The following is a 7,549-nucleotide window of genomic DNA, read 5'->3' on the forward strand; positions in this document are numbered from 1 at the left end:
GGACTCGGGGAAAGTCTGTTCACCAGGGCCCCCCTTGGAGTCACCAGGAACAATGGCCACAAGCTGAGGGAGGATAGGTTTAAGTTAGATATTAGGAAGAACTACATCACTGTAAGGGTTGCCAGAGCCTGGAATAGGCTCCCCAGAGAGGTGGTGCTCTCTATTTCCCTGGAAATCTTCAAGAGGAGACTGAATAGGCACCTGGCTGGGGTCTTATGACCCCTCACACCCCCAGTTCTCCTTCTTGCCCATGGCAGGGGGTCAGACTTGATGAGCTGTCCAGGTCCCTTCCGACTCATTGATTCTATGAAAGACCTACTTGAAAAATGGGGGGGCACATGAAAAATGTTGAAATTTCAAAGGAGTTTTAAATGCAGTTCTCAATTTGAAATGAAGCATTTTTGCTTTTAAAATAGTTTTAATGAAACAGCTTTTTAAACATCTGAATGTTATTTTCCCCCTCCTCTTTTCCTTTATTTTTTTCTACTCTGTGATGGTTCATTCCTATTTTTTCAGTATTACATCCTGGAAAAAGACAAACAGGAAAAAAAAATCCTGGTCTCAAGATGCCTGGGATATACGGTTTTAATCAGGCCCTTACTGCCCCCAGACCATCTTTAATAATAAGCCATTTTGCACATGCTGTTAAATAAGGGGAGATGATTTAGATATTAATTTTGAAATGAAAAGAAAGATTGCCATTTGAAGACAATACTAATAGTTTGAGCCAGTGTCTAATGACTTTAACAAGAATATTAATAATAAGAATGCTTGTTGGATAATTTTGACAACTTTTTACTTGTTGAAAATATCAGTTTGTTTCAAGCAAAACTTTTAATAGGAAAAGTACAATTGGATGAGTAGTTTTTATTTTTCATTTTTAGGTTTAGAAATTGTCAAACCATTTTATTTTGTTGTTTTTAAATGAAAAACTTCAATTTTCTGAGTTAAAGTAACTTTGTTTTAGAAATTTAAGCTAAACATTTGAAAAATTAAAAACTGTTCCTAACTGCAATATTTTGAAGTTATTAAAAAAATTATCAAAGAATCCATTACTGATAGGCTAACAGAAGGCAATATTCTGAAGGATGGCCAACATGGCTTCATTACAGGCAGGCTGACCAACCTCATTTTCTTCTACAATCAGGTAACTCGCCACCTGGCTAGGGGAAACGAGGTTGATATCTTATATTTGGACTTTAAAAAAGCCTTTGACTTGGTCTCCCACAATATCCTCATGGTAAAATTGAGAAAATGTGGCCTTGACTACTTTACGGTACAATGGCTACGCAGCTGGCTCTGTGGTAGGACCCTGAGAGTACTGATTGATGGAACAGAGTCAACGTGGTGGAAGGTGACCAGTGGTGTTCCTCAGCATTCAGTACTCCGACCAGTGCTTTTCAACATGTTCATCAATGATTGGTATTCTGGTATTAGAAGCAAACTGACAAAGTTCATGGACACCAAACTATGGGGGAGTGTGGTCACACTTGAGGACAGGCTGGCAATACAGGCAATCTGGATAGGCTTGCAAGGTAGGCACACCTCAACCTGATGACATTTAATGTAGAAATGTAAAATACTCCACCTGGGGAGAAATAATCTACAACACACATACAGGCTCGGCAGTACTATGCTTACCAGCACTCCAACTGAATGAGACCTGGGTGTTGTGATAGATCACAAAGTGAACATGAGCCACCAATGCAATGCTGTAGCTGGCAGAGAAAATCAAACACTGTCATGCATCTACCAAGGCATCTTGAGCAAAGCTAAAGATGCCATCCTCCTTCTCTACTCTGCATTGGTGAGACCACAGCTGGAGTTCTGCATCTACTTCTGGGTGCCGCACTTCAGGAAGGATGTGGAGAAGTTTGAGAGAGTACAAAAGAGGGCCATGCACATGATTCGAGGCCTAGAGACCAGGTCTTATGAGGAGAGGCTGAAAGACTTGGGACTGTTCAGCCTAGAGAAGAGCAAAGTCAGAGGGGACTTGGTGGTGGCCTATAAATATATCAAGGGCCCAGGGGAGCATCTGTTTACCAAGGCCGCCCAGGGGAGGAAAGAGAAACAATGGGTACAAACTGATTGAAGATTGCTTCAGACTGGACATAAGGAAAAACTTATTTACAAGTCAAGTGCTAAAGGTTTGGAACAGGCTCCTCACAAAGGGGGTACAGTCAACCACCCTGGTGATCTTAAAAAACATCTTGATGCCCACCTTGCTGGGGTCACCTGATCCCAGCAGTTTTTCCTGCCCAAGTACCGGGGGACTGGACCTGATGATTCCTTCCAGGTTCCTTCCAGCCCCTGAATCTATGAAAACATTTTGAATGAACTGACCCAATTGTTTTTAATTTTGATGTTCAATATTTCAGCATTTTTGAGATGTTGTTTTTTATTCCTATATGAAACAGTAAAGTTTGAAAAATCTCAAGAATGTTCTAATACACGATACTATTCATTTCTTTCATATGGAAGGGAAGTTGCAATGGCTAGTGTAATGCCAAAATGCTACTAAAGAATTTTTAAAATCAGCATTTAAAGAAAGAGAAATGAGTTTGGATGTATTGCAGTAGGACTCTAAGTTTCCATAATGCTTGGAAGAAGGCCTGTTCTATAGGTATGTAATCCAAAAAAATGCACATCTGTATAACTTTTGGTATTTTGATGAACAAATGCAAAGAAAATCTTTAGTATTTACTGTGTATGTTTTGAATTAGGTCACTAAAGAAAACCAGAAAAGTTTGAGCAACAACAGAATGTAGTTCGGCCTCTTGAAGGCTCGGATCGAAAACATTTGCTCTTTATTTTAAAAGGTTTTCTTGCTTTAATTTCCCCTGATTTATAACATCTAAAAATACTTCTTTTGTGGAATTAAATATTTGCTTTGACCTCATTTCTCTAATGTAAATACAAATAATGTATAAGTACATTTTATTGTTTCAAGAGGACAATGAAGAATGCTTCATCTGGAAAGACTCTTCAAAGGGTGTTGGATTTAATGTGACCATCCTGTATTTTCTGAGACAGTCCCAGACTATGGCAGTGTATCTGAGTGCCTGTAAAGGGTCCCTGAACCCCTGAACACTTGTGGCTTGAAATTTGAAAATTCTTCCTAAATCAGCTCACTTTCCTCAGTGCTGTATCCCTCTAAAATATTCCTGTGAAATTAGGTATTCCAAATGTCTGGCTACATGTGCTGAGAGGTGGAGCTAATTTGCCCAGGTACATTATGAGATGAACACAGTTATACTGCTTCTAGTTTGGTTTTCTATCCACTAATTCCTCACAGCTACCACTTACAGTGCAACACTAAGGCAACTACCCTGACAGGCCCTAAACATTGTACTGACTGCTCCCATTCTAGAGATGCATCAAGCATCTAAGACTGAGCTGATTGTTTTAAGGGGAGGGAGTTTTTTCTTTGTTTTAAACTGCAACAGGGTGTTCTGTGCCTCAAGACAATCCCCATTACTTTTGTGTCCCCATGCTGGTCATGAGCAATGATTGAGAAACATAGCTCCAATGAAACAAAGGCATTACATACTTTATGCTTTTCAGTTGTGGATTCAGTATCTTTTTTGGACAGTAGCAGCTAAACATGCAATAAGAGAAGTGGTTAGTTGTGTTAGTCTGATCCAGCAGAAAGCAGGGCAGGATGGCACCTTAGAGCAGGGGTGGGCAAAATGCAGCCCATGGACCAGATGCAGCCCACCAGGCCTGCAGGGCCCCTGAAAAATGTAGAAAATTAATATTTATCTTCCCCTGGTTGCCTGTCATGTGGCACTTGATGGCTTGCCAAAACTCAGTAAGCGGCCCTTCACCTGAAATAATTGCCTGCCCCTGCCTTAGAGACAAGCTGGTTCAGAAAGGGATGAGCCAACAGGCATGTATCTGGTGCGGTCTGAAGCAGCCTCTGACTGGTGCCCTTTTAGTGATCAGAGGGAGACCCTGGCACACATGTTCTTAGAGTGCACCAGGCTGCAGCTCCTGCACTTACTCCTCCAGACTGCACTTTTCCCTGCACCTTTTTGTTTATGCACTCCCTATCTGTCACCCTACCAAGACCCAGGATCTCCTGGTCAACCTCTTCCTGGCGCTGGCCAAACTGATTATTTGGCTAACCCAGTGGGAGGCTCTTGCCAGGAAGGTTCCCAGGGACATTGGAGCATTTTTTCTCCGTGTCCTGCATGCACGTCTCCGGGTGGAGCATCGCTGGGCAGTAGCCGCTGGCACTCTAACAGAGTTTGAATGTCGGTGGGCACTATCTGGCATGCTCTGCTTGGTGTCCCCCTAGGGAGCACTTATTTTGGCCCTATGACCTTCATGTGCACACCCTGTTTCTCATTCTTTGCCCCCTGTATTTATTTGATTTTAATGAGGCTCTATGCCGCCTGACAGTGGCGGCACATGTGATTTTAGTGGGCTAGGCCCATGGCCCATTGCAATCAATAGGTCAAAAAGGGATGAGTTTTGTAGGCAACAAACTAATCACACCTACAAAAGCTCATGCCTCTCTGAACCAGTTAGCCTCTAAGGGGACTTTTACATGTGATGGGGGTTTAGACCCCTAAATTGAAATTGTGGGTTTTTAATTGTGCCAGTTAAAACCCCACCATTTCACTTTTGGGGCTTCCATCACTGCTATGGCAAGGATCCTAATCCTTTTTATTTTTTTTTTGGGGGGGGGGTAGCCTGCCTGCATCTCCTGTGGCCAGGGGGTGAGCTGCAAGTGGGCCAAGTGGCCCCTGAGCTGTGAGGAGCCCCAGTCCCACCTTCCACAGTGGTGGTGCCCCCCAAGGCTGCCCAGGTGGGCTGCTAGCAGGCGGGTGCTGCCCCAGCTCAGGGAACAGTTGGATCAGACCAGGTGCTGCCTCCAAGCAGCAAGGTGCTGATAGCTGCCTGCCCAGGAGGCCCCTTGGGGCACTGCTGCTGCAGAGGGAAGGACCGGGCCCCTTCACAGCTCAAGGGCCACACAGCCTGGCAGCAGCTTGTGTGGGCACACTCTGCCAAAAAAGCAAAAAAAACAAAGCGGTGAGTGGCCTGATCTTTCCCGCCCCCATGGAGCCTCCCCTCCTCTCCAGCGGCCAGGGGGAGAACTGCTGGCAGGCCCTGGGCTGTGGGGACCCGGTCTTTCCTTCTGCAGTGGTAGCACCCCTTGGGCTGGCCCAGGAGGGTGGCTAGTGGGTGGGTGCTTCCCCAGTTCGGAGGCAGCATCAAGCCCAATCCAACTGTTCTCCAAGCTTGAGCTGGGGCAGCACCCGTCTACTAGCAGCCCACCTGGGAAACCCTGTGGGGAGCTGCCACTATGGAAAGAAGGACCAGGGTCCCCCACAGCTCAGGGGGACTCAGTTCACTGGCAGCTTGCTTCCTAGCTGCAAGAAACACTGGCAGGCTCTGCAAATTAAAAAAGAAAAAAGGATTGGGGTCCTCCCTTTCTGTTTCTGCCTTCAGCTCATCTCTCCTGTGGCAGGGCATGGAGCATGAGCTGTCAAAAGGCTGCAATGTTACAGATAGCTACATGTGGATGTGGTTTAGTTTGCATAGTAACAAACTTATTTAATTGTAAAACCTCCCTGCACGTGTACCCCAAGGTACTAGCCTGCCTTCCTTCTACAAAACTGAGTGACACAAAATGGGGCTAACATCTGTGCTTTGCTTGAAGTGTTACTTAGCTTGTTTGCTACCTTCTGGATTTCTTTACTGCTTGCTTTGGTGGAGGCCTAAATTTGCCTTGCTTAAAATTTTCCCTCTGGGCTGTGTCAGGAAAGGAAAAACAGATATATAGTCCAGGGAAAGGGAAATGAGGGCCTTCCAAGAACATGGGCAGCTCCAAAGCAGGTTTTCCAGAGCAAATTACGTTATTGGTCACAGGGAAGAAGTGGGGAAGAGGAGGGGAGTGTTTATGTGTAAGTGGATGTGTATATGTGTGTGTGAGACAGAATTTGTGCGTATGTGTAAGACAGAGGGGAGTGTATAAGAGAGGTTGCATGGGTGTAAGAAGATGTGTGTACATGTGAGAGGGTGTGTGTGTAGGTGTAAGAGAGGGGGCTGTATAAGAGGTTGTGTGGGTGTAAGAAGGTAAGTGTATGTGTAAAAGAAGATGTGTTTGTATGTATAAGAGAGGGTGTGGCTAAAAGAAGTTGCATGGGTGCAAGAAGGGGTGTGTGCATATGGGACGTATGTGTGTAAAAGCATGTGTGTGTAAAATGGGGATCCATGTGTGTAAGAGAGAGGTTGTGTGAGAGAAAAGGCGTATGAGTAAAAGAAGTTGTGTGTGTGTAAATGTGTGTGTAAGAGGGGGTGCACATGTGTAGGAGGAATGTGAGAGAAAAGGGAGGCCTGTAAAGGTGTGTGTGCATGTGAGGGGTGTGTATAAGTGTGTGTTTAAGAGAGGGGTGCATCTGTGTAGGAGGTATGTGAGAGAAAAGGGTGCATGTAAAGGTGTGTGTATATGTGGGGTGGGTGCGTAAATGCATAAGAGAGGGGGTGCACATGCATAGGAGGTGTATGAGAGAAAAGGTGTGCATGTATGGGAGTGTGTGGGGGTGTGTGTGAATGTGGGTAAAGGGGGGTGCACAGGTGTAGGAGGCATGTGAGAAAAAAGGAGTGCATGTAAGAGGGTATGTGCATGTGAGGGGATTATGTAAATGCATGTTTAAGAGAAGGGGTGAATGGGTGTTAGAGGCGTGTGAGAAAAGTGCATGTAAGGGTGTGTGTGTGAAGGGTGTGTGTGTGTAAATAAGTGTATAAGAGAGGGGGTGTATGGGTGTAGGAGGCACGTGAGAGAAAGGTGCATGTAAGGGGGTGTATGTGTGTGAGGTGTGTGTGTAAATGTGTGCATAAGAGAGGGGGTACATGCGTGGATGAAGGAGGCATGTGAGAGAAAAGGGGTGAAGTAAGGGTGTGTGTTCATGTGAGAGGTGTGTGTGTAAATGAGTGTAAGAGAGGGGTTGCACAAATGTAGGAGGTGTGTGAGAGAAAAGGAAGGCATGTAAGGGGTGTATGAGAGGGTGTGTAAACGTGTGTATAAGAGAGGGGGTGCATGGTTGCAGGACGCATGTGAGAGAAAGGGGGTGAGCTGCAAGTGTGCAAGAGGTGGGTTTGTATATGTGTGCAAGACAGTGTGTGCATGTGTGCTGGGGACAGGGTCAGTAAGAGAACAGGGGGTGGATGTGTGGAAGAGTCGTGTGTACAAGAGAGGGGATGTGTGTATGAGGGAGAGGGAGAGTGTACGTGTGTTTGTGTGTGCATGAGAGAGCACATGCCCCACCCTCCGGGCTCTGGCTGGGGGTGCGTGCAAGCGCTGGCAGGCTGCAGCCCTGCCCGGGCAACCCTTGCCTCACCTCGCCCTGCTCCTTTCTTTCCCTGTGAGATTTGCAGCTGAAAGGCTCCACGTTCCTCCCTGCACTGCCTTGTGTTGCAGCTGCTTGCTGAGCTGAGATTGTGCTGCGTCATGCTGAGCTTGTCTTCCCAGGGGAGAAAGGGAGGCAGGGAGCGGCAGGCTGGGCTTGGTCACACTCTTGCCCTGGGCAGCTAGAGAGTG

Source organism: Crocodylus porosus, unplaced genomic scaffold, assembly GCF_001723895.1.
Source record: "Crocodylus porosus isolate Cpor-Errol unplaced genomic scaffold, CroPor_comp1, whole genome shotgun sequence".
Lineage (NCBI taxonomy): Eukaryota > Metazoa > Chordata > Crocodylia > Crocodylidae > Crocodylus > Crocodylus porosus.